The 22,633-nt window shown below is 43.6% G+C and overlaps 1 pseudogene; it reads left to right on the forward strand.

The window, feature by feature from the left end:
* The first annotated feature begins 3,493 nt into the window (after positions 1 to 3,493).
* LOC100349588 (cofilin-1 pseudogene) lies at positions 3,494 to 21,841 on the forward strand (annotated as a pseudogene).
* The last annotated feature ends 792 nt before the right edge of the window (positions 21,842 to 22,633 follow it).

Genomic DNA, 22,633 nt, shown 5'->3' on the forward strand with positions numbered 1-22,633 from the left:
AAAATGTGGGGCAAGGGTTTGGCATAGTGGTTAGGATGCTGCTTGGGATGTCCACATCTCATATTTAAGTCTAGCTCCATTCTCCATTCCAATTTCCTGTAGCCTGCATTCTTGGAGACAGCAGGTGACAGCTCAAATAGTTGCTTTATTGCCACCCATGTGGGAGACCTGCATTGAGTTCCTGGCTCCTGGCTTTGACCTAGCCCAGCCCTATTTATTTTGGGCATTTGGGGAATGAATCACCTAATAGGAAATCAATCAATCAATCAACCAATCAATTTATCTCTCTTTCTCTGCCTTTCAAATATAAAAACAAAAACAAAAGGCAAACAAAAAGATGTCTTGAGGTGTTTTGGATGTCAGAAAGGCAAACAAATCATTTTTAAAAACTTGGTTGTGATATGAAGAACAAAATTGCTGTCCTAAGGAGATTCATTGAGTGATTTATAACATTTAAAATGTAATACACTTCTATGCGAATTAATGGTAAAACTAGTATTCAAACAGTACTCTATACTTTGTGTGTCTGTGTGGGTGCAATCTGTTAAAATCTTTACTTAGTATATACTAAGTTGATCTTCTGTATATAAAGATAATTGAAAATGAATATTAATGAAGAATGGGATGGGAGAGGGAGTAGGAGATGGGATGGTTTGCGGGTGGGAGGGTGGTTATGGGGGGAAAAACCGCTAAAATCCAAAAGTTGTACTTTCGGAATTTATATTTATTAAATAAATGTTTTCTTAAAAAATTGATACACTTGAAGGTAGAATAATTTCAGTCAAGTGATTCAACTTGAAGCCATGTTTAATTTTCACAGTGGATATTTTAGTGACATTTAATACTCAAGATCTTGCAGCTAAGGGAAACATATAGAGCCTTTGGGACACACTGCCGAACAGGGAAAATTCACAGGTTTTACCTGTAAATTAGCAGGAGGAAAATTTGTTTTTCTTCTGCAACATCAGGATCAAATGGAACAAAGGCTATTCCTTACACAAAAATGTATCTACTTTGGAACACTTTAGTTAAATAAGTGTAGTGAGCAAATATTTTTCTTTTTTTTTTAACAGAGAAAGGACACAGTTCCAATTTTATATTTTATTTATATATATATATATATGATTTTATTCATTTGAAAGTGGAGTTACAGGATTCAAGAGGAAGAGACAGAGAGACAGAGATCTTCCATCTGCTGGTTCACTTCCCAAATGGCCACAATGGCTAAGGCTGAACCAGACTGAAGCCAGGAGCCAGGAGCTTCTTCCAGGTCTTCCACAGGAGCGCAGGGTCCTAGTACTTGGCCCATTTTCTACTGCTGTCCCAAGTGCATTAGCAGGGAGCTGGATCAGAAATGGAACAGCTGGGGCTTCAACAGGCATCCATATAAAATGCTGGTGTCGCAGGTGGTGGCTTTACCCACTATGCCACAATGCTAGCCCCATATTCATATATTTTTAAGGCAAACTCCTGCATCAGAATCCTTGTCATCTTCCAAACCCTTGATCCATCTCTGTCCCCCTCTCCTGTAACTCACTTTTGCTGTTTCCTCTCCCAGAGCCTGCCCTCTGCCTTGGGTCACTCTTCCTTACCTTGCAACACCTTGTGTTCTATTTTTATTTCCCTTTCTCAACTAAACTTGTGAGACTATTTCTTCTGTTTTCTATGCTCTCTCATTTCCATTCTTTCATTGCCTTAGTCCATTTACAGTTGCTAGAACAAAATAACTAAGAGCAGGTAGTTGATAGAGGTTTATTTAGCTCACAGCTCTAGAAGCTGGGAAGTCCAAGTGCATGGGGCCAGAATCTGATGTGGGCCCTACTGTTGAATCACAACATGGCAGAACCATCAGTTGTGGAGACAGAGCAAGTATGCTAGCTCCGGACCCCATTCTCATTACCTCGCCTAATCATGATAACCACACCAAAGCTCCATGTCAGATACCATTAACATCCGGGTTTGGGGGATAAGTATCCAACGCAAGAGCCCTGGGGATGCATTCGCAGCACTCACCCACGGACAGCACATTGCTGAGCTCATCCTTTCGTCTGCTAAATGTGCTGTGAAGAAACCACCAGTAAAGTCCTAATCACAAGGTGGTTTCCCTTCCTGGCCTCATCTAACTCAGCTTCTTCACTCCACTTTATTATTGATGACCATTGATCTTTCTTAAAAGGCCATGCCTGCGAGTTTCTATGAGAGCTGTGCTCTCCTACTGCTTTTAGCACTTACATGCCTGTTATGGGTAGACCTTTCTTGTCCTGCCCACCCCTTAATTGTTGACATTCTGCCTTGGCTTGGTGCTTTTCCATCCACAGACTCTTCTTGAGCAGTTTGCCCCACACTCAGATCTTGCACATTGAACATTTCTATTTTTCTCCTGTGTCGTGTCTCTAGCCCAGTTTCTTTCAGTTTCATAATCTAGCCCCTTGTTGAGCATGCTGTTATGGGTTGAGTTGTGTCCCCCTGAGAGATGTCAAATTCCTTATCTCCAATATCTGTGATTTTAGCTTCATGTGGAAGTAAGGTCTTTGCAGATAATTAGATTAATATGAAGCCCTTAGAGTGGCCCTATTAAAATAGGACTAATGTTCTTACAAAAAGAAAAAATTAGGGTTACAGAGAAAGAAACGTATAGGAGGAGATGATATGACGACTCAGGGAGCAGGCTGCCCACAAGCCAGGCATACTTGACGCTGTCAGAAGCATAGAACAGAGCCCTCCTCACAGCCTTTGGAAGGAGCCAACCCTGCAAACGCCTTGGTTTTGGACTCTTAGAAGTTTAAGACAATAAATGACTGGCGTTTGGGTTAAGGCAGCCGCAGGAAGCTAATATGCATGCCCACTTTACCCCACTAGCCCCACAGTCAGCTCCTTATTTTCCTCCCGAAAAGGGCTTGTCCTCTTGCATTCCCTGGCTTGGGTGTTCAAACCCCTCTGCATCCTGTCTCTCACACTGGAGACCCTTAGCCTCTTTCTTTCCTCTCCTGCACCCATCTAAGCAAATGCCATGACCTTCCAGTTCTAGCTCATAAATGTTTCACAGGTCTCTTTCCCCCATCCCAGCTCTCTCTGCCCTAGTTCAGTCCTCACTGTTACTGTGTAGACCACAGCAAAGATGTTCATTTAACTACGCTTCTGGAATTAGGCCAGAGTGTCCCATCTAGAGAGAAAACTATTGCTATGATCTCTACGTTATTGCTAGTGGAGTGAACTTCAGACTCTCAAACATAGAAAAGAAGATCTTCATACTTTGGCCATACCTACTTCCCCTACAGGTATGTGGTTTCTTTCAGAATATATCTTATTTATTTATTTTTTTAATGCTTTTGCACAAGCGGTGCTGTAGGATGGGCAATCTTATCATAGGACTCCCCATTACCACGTAGCCTGGGAGTTACTTGGTGAAGGTGTTCTCCCCTGTGCCCCTCATCTGGTCTCCAATCTTACCCTGTGTGTCCCTCTTCCTTTGTACCTATCACCCCGCACTGCGATGGCGGTTGTCCTGTGCATTGTTTCACAGAGTGGCCGTCTGATTGATTCCAGTGTCCCCAGGTTCTGGATAAGAAGATCTCAGGAATCACAGAGTTTATTCAAACTTAGCCTCCTCTATCCCTGCCCTGTAGCAGATCTTTCCAAGAGACAAGTTCTGTGCAGTCTTCCTGGGCGAAGCAGGGTGAGGCAGTGAATCTTCATGTAAGAGATGGAGATACAGTTGCTGGTCCTTTGATTACAGAATGTTCCTCTCAACTACTCCAGCTGTTGGTATAACAAATTATTACAGCCACTGTGATAGATGACCGTGCCTGGCGGATTACATGAAACCCACCCAGCTGGTAAATGAAAGAGCTGATATTTGCTCACAAGCCATTTTCATACCCAAATTCTTTTTTCATTTATTTTTATTTTTATATATTTTTTGACAGGTAGAGTTATAGACAGTGAGAGAGAGAGAGAGACAGAGAGAAAGGTCTTCCTTCCGTTGGTTCACTCCCCAAATGGCCGCCATGGCCGGCACTGTGCCAATCCGAAGCCAGGAGCCAGGAGCTTCTTCCTGGTCTCCCACGTGGGTGCAGGGACCCAAGCATTTGGGCCATCCTCCACTGCCCTCCTAGGCCATAGCAGAGGGCTGGACTGGAAGAGGAGCAGCTGGGACTAGAACCCGGTTGCCCATATGGGATGCCGGCACCGCAGGCTGAAGATTAACCAAGTGAGCCGTGGTGCTGGCCCCAAATTCTTTTTTTGAACCTCTCACTGGGTGCCTGTTTCTTGGAAACATCTTCCATCTCCATTAGCCAGCTTCAAAGTCTATAGATGAACAGGCAGAAGAGCTTCAACCTCCTATCTCCCCCTCTTTTTTGTCAGCTTTGTTAATAAGAGTTTTTGCATATTCTCCCAAATTTTTATCAATATGAAAAAAACTTGGGGTTGAGGGCGTACATTTAAGTGACAACTGTTACACAGAAAGGCTCCTGAGAGTCATTCCCAGTAACACTAACATAGGGACTGGCACTATGGTGTAACCAGTAAAACTGCTGCCTGCAGTGCCGGTATCCCATATGGACACTGGTTCGAGTCCCTGCTGCTCCACTTCTGATCTAGCTCTTTACTATGGCCTGGGAAAGCAGTGGGGGATGGCCTGGGTGCTGGGATCTTGCACCCACGCGGGAAACCTGGAAGAAGTGCTGCTCGTCATGGGGCAGCAGGTCCAATAGAGCTCCTCAGGGCCAGCCTGGGGAGCTCAGGGGCCGAGCGGGATGATGAGTGTCAGCGGCAAAGGAACCACACCAGAGCCAGGAGATCAGTCAATGCCCAGGGCACAGCCAGGTTCTCGACTTTATTGGGAGGGGAAGAGCTTTTATAAACACAGAAAGGGGGCTGTCCAGGGCACAAGGGAACTGAACCAACCAGCTGAAAGGTAAGGCAGGACATGAGCCGGGCACGCCCTCAAGAGCCTATCACAGCCGAGGACACAAACTGTCCACGAATACAGAAGTCTCCTCTCAGGTTAGGTACCTCCCCCAGGGGCCATCTTAGATTGTTGGAAACGCTGAGTCATTGAGATGTGGAAGTGCGGCAAACTCGAGCAAAGGCTTAAAGGCCTTGTCGAGGGAAGGCTTAGCAACTTTGTTTCCTTTTGTTGGAGCCCCCCCTCGCCCTCCCCCCTGCCCTGTAAAGAAGCTTCTGGTTTCAGCCTGGCCCAGCCCTGGTCATTGCAGCCATCTGGGGAGTGAACCAGAGGATGGAATACCTCTCTCTCTCTCTTTCTCTCTCTCTGCCTCTCTGTAACTCTGCCTTTCAAAGAAATAAATGAATCTTTAAAAAAAAAAAAAAAAAAACCACTAAGATGACTCATTACTGACTCAGGGAGGGCTTCCAGGTTAGGCTGCATTTCCTCCGTGCTTACCCCCTTCACCTTCCTGCCCGCTGAGGGTTCTTCGCCACCCCAGGGCTTGAGCTGCTAATCATTAATGAGATCCCTCAAATAGAAGTTGAAAGAGAGGGGCTTTTTGCCAGTCAGGCTGTAAGAATGTTTTCAGAAATGCATGCCTTCCCCATGATTTTTTGGGTTAATATAGTATAGCCAAAAAGTGTAGGCAACAAAATCAAAACTAGACCACTGGGATTATATCCAACGAAGAAGCTTCTGTGCAGCAAAGGAAGCAGTCAACAGACTGCAGCGACAACCACAGAAGGGAGAGACGCTTGCAAGCAATGTGTCTGACAAAAATTAATATCCACACTCTGAAAGGAACTCAAAGTACTCAACAACTAAATAACATCAGGAAACCGCATGACCAAATGAAACTCAATAACCAAATAAACTCAAGAAACTGAGTAACCCAATTAAAAGAGGGGAAAGTAATATGAATAAACCCTTCTCAAAGGAAGTAATTTATATGGCAAATGAATTTATAAAAAATACTCAGCATTATGAGCCATCAGGAAAACGCAATCAAAACAAGGAGACATCATCTCACCCCAGTCAGAATGGCTATTATAATAAATAAATAAATAAATGTGGGCAAGGATGTGGACAAAACAGAACCCTCATGCATTGATGGTGGAAATGTAAATTACTAAAGCTGATATAGAGAACAATTCAGGAATCCTTAAAAAAACTAAAAACTATATGATACAATCCAACTATCCTATTTCTGGATGCATTTCCAAAGGAAATGAAATCAGTACATCAAAGAGATGCCTGTATTCCCAAATGTATTACATAACTATTCACAAAAGCAAAGATATGAACTCAAACTACATGTCTATCATTGGGTAGATGAATGGTTTAGAAAATGGTATACATATCCTCTCTCTGATCTGTGGTAACTAATAGAGTACCTAAAAGGTTATCCAAAGAAGGGAAATTTATACTTCAAGATGGCAATGATTTTGAACAGACGTTGTCTTGACTGTTGAGGAATGGTGTTTTTTTAATTTCATACTATTTTTTGAGCTCTTTACTTAGTGTAGGCTTAATCTTATGTGTATAAAGTTAATTGAAAATAGATCTTTGTAAAAAAGAATGAGAATAGGAGAGGGAGGAGGAAGAAGGGTTGGAGTGCAGGTGGGAGGGAGCGTAGAGTGGGAAGAATCACTATGTCCCTAAATTTGTATATATGAAATGCATGCAGTTTGTATACCTTAAAAGGTTTCTAGGTAAAAACAAAACAAACAAAAAACACAGCATATGTACACAGCAGAGTATTATTCATCCCCCAAAAGAAAGATATCTTATCATTGGTGTAAAATGGATGAAACTAGAGAAAATCAGTTAAGTGAAAGAAGTCAGATTCAGAAAGGAAAATACCATGTTTTCTCTCATAGGTGGAACCTAGAATGAGTAAAAAGTTGATCCGAGCATGGAATAATGCTTACTAGGGTCTGGGAAGGGTTGGGGTTAGGGGAATACAGGGCAGGTGCAGATCAGATATGAAAACAGAGAGACAACAAATTCTAGTGTCCTGCAGCACGGTAGGTGACCCTAGTTCACAGCAGTGGATTGTATATTTTGTGAACAAATCAAAGAGAGGAGCTTGAAGACCCCAAAGATACAGTAATGACAGAGAGAGACATCAATTGCCCTGAGTTGTTCAGTACATATTGATACATTTAGCAAAATGTCACAATGTATCCCATAATTATTGTTAACCAAAATTTTTTTAACTTTAAAGAGATGGAAATGCTAACTAACCTGATTTGATTATCACGCACTGAATACATGCATCAAATCATCACATTCTAGCCCCTAAATATGTACAATTAGAATAATCAGTTTTTTTGCTTTTTTTAACTTTTATTTAACAAATATAAATTTCCAAAGTACAGCTTATGGATTACAGTGGCTTCTCCCCCCCATAACTTCCCTCCCACCCGCACCCCTCCCATCTCCTGCTCCCTCTGCCATTCCATTCACATCAAGTTTCATTTTCAATTATCTTTATATACAGAAGATCAATTTAGTATATATTAAGTAAAGATTTCAACTGTTTGCACCCACACAGAAACACAAAGAGTAAAGTACTGTTTCAGTACTAGTTATAGCATTACTTCACATTGGACAACACATTAAGGATAGAGATCCTACATGAGGAGTAAGTGCACAGTGACTCCTGTTGTTGACTTGACAATTTGACACTCTTGTTTACGGCATCAGTAATCTCCCTAGGTTCTTGTCATGAGTTGCCAAGGCTATGGAAGCCTTTTGAGTTCACTGATCTTATTTAGACAAGGTCATAGTCAAAGTGGAAGTTCTCTCCTCCCTTCAGAGAAAGGTACCTCCTTCTTTGATGGCCCGTTCTTTCCACTGGGATCTCACTCACAGAGATCTTTCATTTAGGGTTGTTTTTTTTTTTTTTTTTTTTCCAGAGTGTCTTGGCTTTCCATGCCTGAAATACTCTCATGGGCTCTTCAGCCAGATCCCAGTGCCTTAAGGTCTGATTCTGAGGCTGGAATGCTGTTTAGGACATCTGCCATTCTAGGAGTCTGCTCTGTGTATCCTGCTTCCCAGGTTGGATTGTTCTCTCCCTTTTTTATTCTATCAGTTAGTATTAGCAGACACTAGTCTTGTTTATGTGATCCCTTTGACTCTTAATCCTATCATGATCAATTGTGAACTGAAATTGATCACTTTGACTAGTGAGATGTCATTGGTACATACCACCTGGATGGTATTGAATTGGAATCCCCTGGTATGTTTCTAACTCTACCATTTGGGGCAAGTCCGATTGAGCATGTCCCAAATTGTACATCTCCTCCCTCTCTTATTCCCACTCTTATATTTAACAGGGATCACTTTTCAGTTAAATTTAAACACCTAAGAATAATTGTGTGTTAATTACAGAGTTCAACCTATAGTATTAAGTAGAATAATAAAAAAAAAAAGAACTAAAAGGGATAAAGTATTAAGTTGTTCATTAACAGTCAGGGCTATGCTGATCAAGTCACTGTTTCTCATAGTGTCCATTTCACTTCCACAGGTTTCCTTTTTGGTGCTCGGTTAGTTGTCACTGATCAGGGAGAACATATGATATTTGTCCCTTTGGGATTGGTTTAGTTCACTCAGCATGATGTTTTCCAGATTCCTCCATTTTGTTGCAAATGACCAGATTTCATTGTTTTTGACTGCTGTATAGTATTCTATGGAGTACATGTCCCATAATTTCTTTATCCAGTCTACTGTTGATGGGCATTTGGGTTGATTCCAGGTCTTAGCTATTGTGAATTGAGCTGCAATAAACATTAAAGTGCAGACAGCTTTTTTATTTGCCAATTTAATCAGTTTTTTAAAAAATATTGTCAAACAAAAAAGAAATGCTTGCCTTCCTCTTGGAGTCCTCATCCTCTCTGCAGTTTCTCCTGTTAATGTCAGCTTCTCCACTCGTCCCCTCGCCCCTTGTGGATCTCTCCTCAGAGACACAGGGGCATCCTCTCCTCCAGACATCTGCACGTCGTTGTTTTACTTTGCTCTGTGGATCTTTAATGTCTTTATTCTGTTTTGAGGAGGTAATAAAAAAGAGAGAGATTATAATTCAACAAAAATGCTTAGTTTGGGGGCTTGTGTCTTCTTTGTTGTTTTAGTTTCTTCTCCTTTGAAATTTTGTCAATGTTTTCATCTTGTGATTATATGCAATAGTATATTACAAGTAAACATGCACTTCATTTAATTTATTGCTTTCCCTTTTCCCTGGTCTCCTCCTTTTCCCCTCACCAAACCAAATTAAAAACAAACAAACAAACAAACAAAAAACCTGCCCACACATTTTGTCTGATTTCTCCACATTTTTCAATTTTTAGCACTGGTAGATGTGTTCACAAATGATATAAAATAATGCTTTTGTACTCTTTCTAAATGTACACACACAATCATGTAATATGGACCATTCTATGACTCACCTTGGAAAGTAAGTGACGTGAGTTGGGAAGCCCGCGTGGGGGTCGAGCTCTCTCACTTTCTCTTAGGAGCATGTCCACTGCTCTCCAAGCTTGTGTGCAGCTCTGCTTGTCCTTGTCCATTGGGCGAGATGATGCCTTCGGACTCCCTGCTTTTTGTAGATCATTTGTCTCCAGCTCCCTGAATACTCTGGACGTCTAACCCAGACCCTCACCATAAGCAAGAATCAGTTTCCAGCCATAGGACTTCTGAGCTCTCCCGGCTTCAACTCCTGCTCTTAACATTTTAGTTTAGGGCCCTGAGATGTTTAGTTCGGCTTCTTATTGCTGTTTGAGCTGTGATGTGAGAGAGTAAACCACTTCCCAGCACCATTGCTGGGGATGGGGAACCTACTACTGAGATTGGGAATTCTAGAAGGAAGACCCCAAACATAGAGAATTGGAACTACAGTTTGCTGAATGCTTCTTTTATGTTGTTTTCACAACCTTTCAGGTAAGTTGTATTACTTTCTTTGGAAGACAAAAGAAAAGAAAGATGTGGGGAGCAACTCGGACTAGACTAAGTTACTGGAATTAAGACTTATTCTATGTATCTGCTCTCCCACAATATGGCGCTGAGAAGGGAGTAACAGCTTCTACACAGCTGCCTCCAGTTCAACCAATAAACTGTAGGACCTGCTCCTGATTGGAGGAGAGCAGCGTACTCGGCGTGTGGGTAGCAGAGTTGGGATTGGTGGAAGAGGACTATAAAGGAGGAGAGAGACAACATGCACCAGGAACATCTATCTGAAGGAACACCTGTGCAGCCCCCGAGAGAGCCGGCCGGCGGTGTGCCGCTCCCCTGCGGAAGTGGGGAAAGTGGCAGGGGGAACCGCCCTTCCACGGAGGTGGAAGGGTCGGTAGCCAACCCGGGAAGAACCAGCAGCAAACCCGGGAAGGGCCGAGCAGACAAAAGAACAGCGCAGGGTCTTGTGTCGTTCCTCCGCGAAGAGGGGGAGCGACAGAAAGATAGTTTTATTCTAACTGCACTTGAGCAATATAAGTATGGAAAGTCGAAGTCCACTATGGGGGTAGATGAGATGTACCGTGTTCCTTCTTGTGTAAAGGATTTTTCCCTGAGTCATTTTGGAAGGACTCTGGACCTGGGATAAATAATCAACAGCTTCTGAAGTCAAATACTGCAAGAAATATTTCTGACCCTGAATTGTCCGAGTCAAAAACTGTGATCTGGTTTCGCAATATAATGTTTAACTTCATTTTAAAACGTTCATGAGTTGTTTGCTCTTGCATTCTAGTTGGTTTGATTTGGTAAGAATAGACTCAATTGCCTCTGTGTAGACAAACTCCAGCTTTGCTTTATCTTTATGATTAGTTTTTAAGCACCAATAAAGGCGGAAATATCTTTTGTCTTAGATCTTCATGTATGCCTTTAAACATTTTATATATTTATACATTTTGATAAAATTGACTTTTTAACTGCCTTGTTTCAGTCATGATAATCGTAGGAAAGGATGGAATTTCTTCTTTGATGTAGCCGGTATCCTCGGAGCTGTCTGCCCGAGACCGTGAGCGACTGTTCGTGATCAGCGAGGCAGCTCAGCAGGTTGTGACTCTGGTTCTGGGTGATGCCCCAGAGGCCCCCACTGCATGTGCTATGGTGATCATAGAAGGCCGCGGTGGGCCTGGCCGGGCAAGCACCTCTCCCCTCACTCCCTCCCACACACCTCACCACATCCAGCAGGGATTCGGTCATTCAAGAGCAGCTAAGTCTCACAGAGCGAGTCTGAGTCTTGAAACAGAAGGCAGCGGCCATTCTGGAGTGTGGCTGGCTTTTCACACTCACTCCACACCATGACCCCTGTGGCCCTGTCATGTCTGCTCAGAACTTTAGGTCCTCGCTAGGGTGCTGGTCAGTGCTTTTTCCTTCAAGTTCAAGTACAGCTCTTGCCTCCCGTCTCTGTTTGGCAAGTGGAAGCAATCTGTTCATGAATCTAGTACCATCTGGTTTTGTGCTCTGACCATGTCTTATTTTTCTATCAGGCGAGAGAAACACTGTGTCTCTAGTGTCTACACAACACATTCAACTATGTTCAGCCCTGCCCTAGATCGCCATACTGCAACATTCCTTGGCTTTCCCTTGGACATGGCTGTCTCCCAGTCTACTTCTCAGTTTCAATGTTGCTTATCCAGAAATTATACTACTGGGAATGTCCAGCTAAAACTATGAATTATACCACTGGGGACAATGGCCATGGAAAAGAAAAAAGAACAAGTGTCACAAATATAATATGTAGCACTGTGCAGTGCTGGCATCCCATATGGGTGCTGGTTCTAGTCTCTACTACTGCTCTTCTGATCCAGCTCTCTGCTATGCCCTGGGAAAGCAATGGAAGATGATCCAAGTGCTTGAGCCCCTGCACCCTCATGGGAGATCCGGAAGAAGCTCCTGGCTTCAAATTGGCACAGCTCCAGCCATTGTGGCCAACTGGGTAGTGAACCAGCAGATGGAAGACCTTTCTCTCTCTACCTCTCTCTCTCCCTCCCTCTGCCTCTCAGTAACTCTGCCTTTCAAACAAATAAAATAAATCTTTAGTAAAAAAGAATAGGTTACTAAATTAATTTCAACAAAATTTTCTGAGAACTGAGAGGAGAACAAAATTCATTTATTTAATTAAAGAGCTTCAGTAAAAACCTAAAACAAATGCTTTGCCCAAAGGTGCAACTTTCTTGTTGAAATCAGATACTGCATTTCTTCACCATCATATCAGAAGGTCTAATTGACATCATAACAAAAGAAAGAAATGTGAAATGATTGGAAACCAATTAAAACTATAATTATTGATGGGTGGTATTGTCTATAAACTCATATGAAAGCAAAAATTCTACACACAATAAAAGGGTTTACAAGTTTGACTTTTGTTAAAATTAGATTCAAAGGTCAATTGCATGTTTAATTGCCATCTCAAGAAAAAAATTGTAAAAAGAGAAGATACAATTAACAACAGCAACAAAAGAATGAAACAGCAAAAACAAAAGATATAAAACTTTAGGAATATATATAACAAGAAATACAAAAGGTTGTTATGCAGAAAATAGTAAAACTTCATTATAGAAGATATTAAAATAGAAGTAAATAGATATAACATTTTCATGAGCAGGGGCATTGAACAAATCCTCCAAACTAGCCCATAGACCTACTGCAATTTTAACCAATATTCCAAAATAGTTTTCCATAGAACTAGATGAGGTGTATATCCAGATAAAGATTGTCTTTCTAATTTGTCTCTTCTGCTGCAACCCCTTGCTAGGGTCTACTTTTGATGAGGCAAATTCTGCACTAAATGTGTGCTGGGCACTGTATGAGTGCTCTCCATTGAGTAACACTTGTGCTTCTCACAGCACACATGTATGGCAGGAACCATTAATGCCCATTCTACAGATGGGTTAAGACCCTGTAATTAAGTTGGACATTCAACTACCCAGGGAATCTCATTGCTATTTCCATTCTTTCATCTTTCAGACTATTCCATTTGTTAGGCAAACACTAAAACAGATTTCAATTTTCTTTTTTTTAAAAGATTTATTTATTTTATTGGAAAGGCAGAGTTACAGAGCAGTGGGGGATGGAGAGGGGATAGGGGGAGAGAGAGAGAGAGAGAGAGAGAGAGAGAGAGAGAGAGAAAGTCTTTCACCCTCTGATTCACTCCCCAGATGTCCACAATGGCTGGAGCTGTGCTGGTCTGAAGCCAGGAGCCAGGAGCTTCTTCTGGGTCTCCCATGAGTGTTTAGGGGCTCAAGGATTTGGGTCATTTTCTACTGCTTTTTCAGGCTGTAACAGAGAGCTGGATCAGAGTGGAGCAGCCGGGACTTGAACCGGTGCCCATATGGGATGTCGGCACTGCAGGTGATGGCTTTACCTGCTATACCACAGCACTGGCCCCCCAACTTCAATTTTCCTTAAAATTTCTCTTCTGTTTTCCTTCCTTTTGTATTTTGGGACTACTTTGAATTTAAGCTGTGCCAAATTCCCTTTTATCTCTTGAGACAGTTTCCCTCTCTTTCTTTCTTCTTTCCTTCTTTTTAAACTAAATTTAAAGTTTTAAATTCTGAAGATAATTGTCATTTCTGAAAAACTTTCTTCCTTATGTGTGTGGTACTTGTTTTAAGTATACAAGCAAATGTTCACTTATTTTAATTATTTATACTAATATTATTGTAATTTGGGGAGTTGTAAGTTTTCTGTTAACTTTTACACTCTATCTTTGAGAATACTGAATTGTACTTGCCTGTTGATTTTTGTTGCTGGCACTGGAAAGAAGTCTGTATTTCCATACCTTAAATGTGACTTACTATTTACATGAAGATTAATGAACTTTGTGATCCCAAAAGCCTGACTTTGGACAGGAGAGTGAAGCCTCTAGCAATTCACTTCTTGATTAGAGTTTTTAGTTTCATTTCATGCTGTTTGAAGCTTTTTTTCATGGTTTAATACCATCATCATAATATTCTCAGCCTCTTACGGTGTCTTATTTCCTAATATGGTAAGCATACTAGAATTGTAGAATTTTTTTCCAGTTTGCTGAGGTTTTTGACCAGTTCTGGAGGCACTGGTGTCTCAGCCCCTGTGCCAAGTACTCCAGGATCACTCTTCCTCCCCAGGGGAGAATCCTTGCTCTAGCCAAAGTTAGCTCAACAAGGCAGCTTCCAATAATATTTGACTGTGGGTGAGTAGATGTATAAACCAAACCTAACCACAGTTGTTACTCATGCGCTTAGGTCAAGGATGTCAACCTCATCCAAGTCGTTGAAGCTGAAATCTACAAAATATAGATGCTGCAGGGAGAATCTCTCCAAAGTGCTCTTGTACAGGCCACACTGAGGTACTTGGTTATCTGATTGCTTTCTGCTTTCTGTATGGTTCATGCCAAATGTAACATCCAAACAGACATTATTTTGTACAGATCATTGCCATATATTCTTTTTTATTTTTTATTTTTTTATTATTTATTTATTTATTTTTTTTTTTGACAGGCAGAGTAGACAGTGAGAGAGAGAGACAGAGAGAAAGGTCTTCCTTTTGCTGTTGGTTCACCCTCCAATGGCTGCCGTGGCCGGTGCGCTGCAGCCGGCGCACCACACTGATCTGATGGCAGGAGCCAGGTACTTATCCTGGTCTCCCATGGGGTGCAGGGCCCAACCACTTGGGCCATCTTCCACTGCACTCCCGGGCCACAGCAGAGAGCTGGCCTGGAGGAGGGGCAACTGGGACAGAATCCGGCGCCCTGACTGGGACTAGAACCCAGTGTGCCCGCGCCGCAAGGAGGAGGATTAGCCTAGTGAGCCGCGGCACCAGCTGCCATATATTCTTTCCTTAGTTTTCATCCAATCACAGATTGAATTGTCCCATGCTATGTTTGAAATCAGCAACCATAAATAGGTTCACCACATGAGTTAGTAAAAGTGTCATTGCTTTTGGAATGATCAACCTGAATGAATGTCTTTTTTTTTAAGATTTTATTTGTTTATTTGAAAGGCAGAATTACAGAGAAGCAGAGGCAGGGAGAGAGAGAGAGATTAAGAGAGAGAGAGGGAGTCCTCCATCCGCTGGTTCACTCTCCAGATGGCAGCAAAGGCCAGAGCTGGGCTGATCATAAGCTAGGAGCCAGTTGTTTTCTTGCAGATCTCCCACTGTGGGTGCAGGGGCCCAAGGACTTGGGCCATCTTCTACCGCTTTCCCAGGCCATAGCAGAGAGCTGGATTGGAAGTGGAGCAGCCAGGACTTAAATCGGCTCCCATATGGGATGCCAGCACTGCAGGCAGCAGCTTTACCTGCTACACCACAGTGCCAGTCCTGAATTAATGTCTTTAATTACTGAGGTTAACACAATTGCTGGATTTAATTTTTTTCTGGCCTAAGTCGCTATCCTATGTCTTAGTTTTAACCTAATTCTGGCCATGATATGGTAACTGCTCTTCCAAAGTCTTGAAATCATCTTTGTACCCAATTGAACTATGTAACATTGTTTTCCAAGTTCTGAAGAAACTTCTCCCAGGATTTCAGTGAATCTACAGATTAATAGTGATAATAGAAAATTGTAGCCGGCGCCGTGGCTCAATAGGCTAATCCTCCACCTTGCGGCGCCGGCACACCGGGTTCTAGTCCCGGTTGGGGCGCCGGATTCTGTCCCGGTTGCCCCTCTTCCAGGCCAGCTCTCTGCTATGGCCAGGGAGTGCAGTGGAGGATGGCCCAGGTGCTTGGGCCCTGCACCCCATGGGAGACCAGGAAAAGCACCTGGATCCTGGCTCCTGCCATCGGATCAGCACGGTGCGCCGGCTGCAGCGGCGGCCATTGGAGGGTGAACCAACGGCAAAGGAAGACCTTTCTCTCTCTGTCTCTCTCTCACTGTCCACTCTGCCTGTCAAAAATAAAAAAAAATAAAAAAAAATAAAAAAAAAAAAGAAAATTGTGTAAACTTCTCATTTGCTATTTAATAAAATAAATATTTTTTTAAAAAAAGAAAACCAGCTTGAGGTATTCAAGTTTTTATATACTTCTTATGATGTTTGTGGAGCTGTACACATGTTTTTTCATGGAATTTATCTTAAAGTAACTTGTTTGTTCATCTATATGAGTGTAAATACAATAAGATTTTTTTTCCCATTATATTTTCCAACTGATTTTCTATTTAGGAATGCTATTGATTTTCATACTGGCATATTGTATTGGGCTGCTTGGCTGACTTATATCATGTTAGTTTTCAAGCTACACAGCAAGCAATCACACAGTTAATTAGTTCCCCAGCAACAGGATGGAGGAAGCTGCTAGGCTGCCATATTTTCATGTTTGGCCAAGAAGGAGACTGCCGTCCAAATGGATTTAGACAGCTTGTCTTTGTTTACACTGCTAACACAAATTACCACAAGCTGAGCGGCTCAAACAATGGAAATTTATTTCTCACAGTTCTGGAAACTGGGAAACCCAAGATCAATGTGCTAGCAGATCCCTGTCTGGGTAAAGCCTGCTTCATGGGCAGAGGGAGGTCTCCTTGTATCCTCACAAGGTGGAGAGCAGAGAAAGAAAGAAAGCTCTCGTGTGTTTCAGTGGGAGCACTCATCCAGTTTAGGAGGGCTCGGTTTTCATGGCCTAACTATCTCCCAGTATTGAGGGTTAGGATTTCAACAGACAGATTTGGGCGACACAGATATTCAATCTACAGCAGAGTTTATACTCAAACAGCAAAAGCAAGAAAAACATGTGATGCAACACTCGGTTTCTCTAGGTCTTTAAAAGGACACAGAACTGGACGGAATGACAAGTGACGTAAGAACTGGGTCGGTCTGTCATGGAGGAGCCAACTTTAAACTATACCCTAGCAATTTGATAGCCTACACCTGTACCAAAGATAGTCGTAGAAAGTCCTGTTGCAGGGGGCTTGTGCTGTGATGTAGCAGGTAAAACCGCCGCCTGCAGTGACAGCATCCTATATGGGTACTGGTTCAAGTCCCAGCTGCTCCACTTCTGATCCAGCTCTCTGCTATGGCCTGGGAAAGCAGTGGAAGATGGCCCAAGTCCTTGGGCCCTTGCACCCACGTGGGAGACCCGGCAGAAGCTCCTGGTTCCTGGCTTCAGATCAGCACAGCTCCAGCCATTGTGGCCAACTGGGGAGTGAACCAGCAGATGGAAGACCTCTCTCTCTCTCTCTCTTTCTCTGCCTCTGCCTCTCTGTAGCTCTGCCTTTTAAATAAATAAATAAATCTTGAAAAAAAAGAAAAAGAAGTCCTGGTGCCTCACTGGAAGCAGAGATGATGGGTGAGAAGCTGCCTCCTGGCGGCCTCCTGTACTGCAGGTCATTTCCATTGAGATGTGGGGCAGGTGACAAATGGCTGCACGACAGTTTCTCACACGACATTATTCCCACCTTCCACAGGGGGTCACGGGACATTCTGCCAGGGTGGACCAAGTGCCGCTGAGCCCTGCCTGTGGGACCCACGTGCAGTTCTGCACCATTGCCGGGCTGCACGGCACAGCCACTCCCAGACACCACATGGTTGTCCTGCTGCACTCTTTTCTGTCATCATCTCTCTTCTATAAATGCATTATGTAATAGTCTGAGGCAATGACAGAAAACAGTGCGGAGAATGGACTTGAATTTCTCAAGGGCAATACTCAGCCTTATTTGACATATTATATCCATGGTAGTAACAGGCATTGATTTAAGTAACTATAAAATATTACTGCCTATGCATTTAGCATCTGCTAAGATGCATATGATTCTTTTCTCCTTTAATTAGTGTCATAATTTATATTTATGATGTGATGTTCAACAACAGTAGGAACCGTAACAAGGGAATAATATCTTGGAAGTGCTGAGGCAAAACACTTTCCAATCTCAAACTCTGTGTGCAGCTAAACTACAAAATTAAGGGTGAGAGTGAAAGATAAATGTTTAGACCAGGACTGGAAAATTTCATAACTCACAGAAAGATATTTAACTTAATGTGTAGCAAGAGAAAGTGGTAATGTTAGTTTCCATGTTTGGATTTCAGAAATCCGAGTTTTGTAACACACAACCAACACTGAGATAAATTACTGATAGACACATACATTGCTACAGCCCTCTGTAGAAGCATTTATTATCATTTAAAACAGATACTTTTGACCCAGAGAGTCAATGTCTTGGATTTTCACCCTAAGTTGCTTTGGCACACGTGTGTGCACTGACATATATGCAAAGATATTTATAGCTACATTGTCCATAGCAAAGAAAGAAACCAATAATATCAGACGTGTACCATTTAATATGGTGACAACCCCGTTCAGGATGCTCTCCATATAGCAATTCACTGATTAACTCTCTCTACAAACCTGGCGGAGAGCAGACTGAGCAAGAGTTGTTCGTTTTCAGGCCCTCTTCTACAGGTATTAAGAACTGTGGACAAGATGGTCTTCTGTGTTTGTGAGCCCATTTTACTCTTCCTGGTGTGGAGTTAACTCGTGAGTGCAGAGGCCCAAGTCAGCCAGGTGCTGCTGCAGCTGTGACAACACCTGCTGCTGGTTCCCATGCAACAGGCACTGTCCGAGAACCTCAGCGGTGACCAAGGAAATCTCAGTTATGACCAGGATGTGTCCAGTGTACCCTGAGAAGGAGGGAGCTTTATGTCTTAGAGCCACTGTGGACACAGTGATGAATGACCCCGGGTTTGCCTGTCCCTGCAGATAGGGAACGCACCATGGGTGAGAAGGAGTGTGAGGATGCGAGGTGCTGCCTCAGCCGGTAATCAAGTCTGTCACCCGTAACCAGGCGTTCTTCCCTGTCTGCAGTGCAGTATCATTGCTTTTCAGGGTGACTGATAACCACACATGAATCTGCATTGCTTAAACCTGGTTCAAGCATGTCCTTACCCTGTAAGACAAGTATAAAACCTGTACCCAAACTCAGTAATGTGGAACCAGCAACTTAAACCTGGTTGTCTCCATGTTTAAGTCCACCGTTCGATCGCCTGAGTAAACTTCAACTTGACGTTTCAGGCTTACTCTGATTTCTCCACTAACACCAACATATTCGACACTATTTGTTTCCCATCAACATCTGAAGTCACTTTTTGTGCCTCCCCTGAGCAACCTGCACTGGACAGTGGTGCCTTTCTTGATGCACTAAGATTTTGTAGTTTATTTGCTAGCATTTGATAGTTTGCCTTACTCTGACTAGTTCAGAAACTGGTACCAGATGGAGAGTGCTTCCATAGCAAAAGTAAAATAATGGCTCTCCTTGCTCCACCAGAAAATCAATCAGTGAAGATCCTGCAGTGAGAACGACACTTCAGTGAGCGTGGTGCCTGGACCACACACAGACAAGCAACAGCAGGTTGGTTTGCAAGGATAAGATAGTCTGAGCCAAACTCGGCTTTAACATTCTCACCTCTTCATTCATTCATATTTACTTTTACAAAGGCTCCAAATGGCCCACGTTGTGGGCATAGCAGGTAAAGCCACTGTCTGCAGCACCGGCATCCTATATGGGTGCCAATTTGAGTCCTGGTTGCTCCACTTCCAATCCAGCTCCCAGCTAATAAGCCTGGGAAAGCAGCAGAAGATGGCCCGAGTGCTTGAGTACCTGCTCCCATGTGGGAGACTGGAAGAAACTCCTGGCTCCTGGCTTTCTGACTGCCCCAGCTCTGGCTGTTGTGGCCATTTGGGGGAATGAACCAGCAGCTGGAAGATCTCTCTCTCCCTCCCTCTTTCTCTATAGCTCTGTCTTTCAAATAATTAAATAAATATTTTCTTTAAAAAAAGCCTCCAAAAGCTAAAAACTCAGTTTTCAAGCTTCCTTTGAAACTAATGGGGTTATGATAGACATTTCTGGGTACATAAGCATTTTCTTGCTTTGCGGGTGGATATGAGATCCAGATATGCATATGATGACTATCAGAAAAAAGAATGAGGAGGAAAACCAAGAGCGGGGATAGGTATATTAATCTGGTAGTGACAAATGAACTGAAACTCTCAATGCTGTACAAGACTAAAGGTCTGCTTATATCTTGCTCAGTACATACATATCTACATACATACACACACACACATACACACACACACATATGTATGTCCAATGAGATTGGATATTGGATATACTCTCATTTCATGGCACCCTCACCCCCCACCCCCGCAGGACCAGCTTGATGGGCAGATTCTATTGAGAATGTGGGTGTTGCCCTACAGAGAGAAAATAAAGACAATGATGAATCATGAAGTGGCTCTAAAAGCTTACTGTGGGTGTGCCTCATTTGACTTCTGTATACACTTCCAGCAGCCAAAGCAAGTCATGAATACGAGTGCGCCTGATGCCAACTGGTGGGAAAGTACCACCCATCCAAAGGGGAGGGCAGAGGTGGCTATCAAGAAAATTACAATCCAGCATAATTGGAACTTCAGCTCATAACTCTGCAGTGCACGCTCCTTTCAATTCAGAAAGCATATTCCATGCATACTCCCTCCCCTATCCCAAGAAAGAAAACCCAAGAGTTCCCTCCAAGCCCAGCACTAGGGTTAAAGGGAAAGATCTCTTGATAACACTTGCATCAGTCTGAATTTGGGTCCTTCTGTCCTGGAAACCAATAAAGTAAAACGACAAGCCTCCCCTAACCCCACTCACACCACCAAACATACAGCCGTGGAGAGGTAAGGAGGTAAGTGCACAGACAGGAAACAGACAAGTCACTTGCCCCAGGAAATTCTGAAATGATCCTGTGTAACCGCTGCTTTTGTTCTACCTGGAGGTGGGGAGCACACGCTGCACCCTAAGAAAGTCTCCACGGTTCACTGTCAGCCCTGGCCCTGGCCCTACTGTCTGGGAAATCTTTTCCTTTTCATCGTTATTTCCGGTTATGTTTGAAGAGGATATTGGAGGGTGGGCATCTCCCTGGAAGGCAAGTAGCTTTCCCAGTCTGTCTTCTGCCAGAAAAAAAAAAAAAAAAAAAAAAAAAAAAAAAAAAAAAGTCCCCCCAAATCCTAAATAATCAGAGTGCTCTTTCGTCCAGGTCGACTTGAATTCAGCTCTCACGAACTTTTCAGTGCCTTAATCATGACCGTGTGCTAACCTCGCCACTCCCCGACCTGTTCACTGGAGATTTGCTTTTCTCTAGCCAGCTCTTTCTGTGCACTTAATTTGGACAAGCTGTCCGCATTGCCTTGGCTTTGGTTCTCGTCACGATAAGTTTTAACTGGATTTTCATTTCTTAAACCATTTTACCTCCTTCTAACAAATCTATGAGTCTCAGTATTCTGAAACTGGAGACTAAGCAGAAGGGGCCGGGAGAGGCCGCGTTCATGGAGGATCCAGGCAGCAGCCACCGCCGCTCGGGTCCCTTTTGCTTCGGAAACATGACCTCTGGTGTGGCTGTCTCTGACATCATCGTTACATGACCTCTGGTGTGGCTGTCTCTGACGTCATCATTACAGATACCCAATGACATGAAGGTGCACAAGTCCTCCCCGCCAGAGGAGCTGAAGAAACGCAAAAAGGCCGAGCTGTCCTGCACCAGTGAGGGCAGAGGAGCTCCACCCTGCGGGAGGGCGTGAGGATCCTGGTGGGAGATGCAGGCCAGACTGTGGGCGACCCCCACGCCACCTTCGTCCAGACGCGGCCAGACAAGGACTGCCCTACCCCCTGCGAGACCAAGGAGAGCAAGAAGGAAGCCCCGGTGCTTATCTTCCGGGGCCCTGAGCGTGCTGCACCCCTTAAGAACAAAATGATCTATGCCAGTTCCCAGGCCGCCACCAAGAAGACGCTGATGGGAATCAAGCACGAACTACCATCAGGTCCAGGCCCGCTGCACCCTGGCAGAGGAGCTGGGGGCCAGCGCTGTCATCTCCCTGGAGGGCAACCCTTGCTGATCCTCCTCCAGCTCCAGACCTGCCCTTGGGGGTTGCAGGCTGCCTCCGTCTGCCAGACTGAGGGGCTGGGAACATCCCCGCAGCGGAAGGGTAATTCCTCCGCCCAGTTCCCTAGCAGCCCCCACGCCCCTGCCCTTGGACCTTTTTCCTCCCTCCATCCCTGACAGGTCTGGACTCCCGAGACCGCGCTTGCTCTTGTTTCTCCTGGATTGAGAGAGACTAAGCTTCCCCCAGGCCTCCCAGGTTTTTTTTTTTGGGGGGGGACGTGGCTATATTTTTCAACACCTCTATTCCCCACCTGTTCCTTTCCCTCCTCGTGCTGCCAACTTCTAATCCCAGTAGTGACTGAGCTTGTCTGTTCTGTGTGTATATGGGATGTTGTGGAGGTGACTCTTCCCCGTGCCACCTGCTTCCGCTCCCTTTTCGCCCTGGACTCTGCCAGTAAGGGACCCTCGATATACACGTGAAAAAAGACTGACTGGAAATGACACACGTCAGGTTGGCTCAAATGGCATTGGTCAAAATGAGCCACGTGAGCAATCTTCATGTTGGTGAGGCAGGAAGCGTCACCCTTCCTTGAAAGAGGAAGCAAATATTTGTGTGCAAATCATTGGTGGACTGGGAAAGTACAAACAGCCTGATGGTCGATGTCATTATTGCATCTCTGGGTGCGCTAAGCACACCTTTCATTAGTGAAGTCAGCTGTTGCAATCTGCTCCTAACTCACATATTAAAATGTGTTTTTTCAGTGACTCTCATTATCTGAGTTCTATTAATTCTATATAACTGTTGGGTCTACTATTATTTGCTTTTATTTCTATTAGTATATCCTTTTCTATTATTTCT

This window comes from Oryctolagus cuniculus, chromosome 5, assembly GCF_964237555.1.
Source record: "Oryctolagus cuniculus chromosome 5, mOryCun1.1, whole genome shotgun sequence".
Taxonomy (NCBI): Eukaryota; Metazoa; Chordata; class Mammalia; order Lagomorpha; family Leporidae; genus Oryctolagus; species Oryctolagus cuniculus.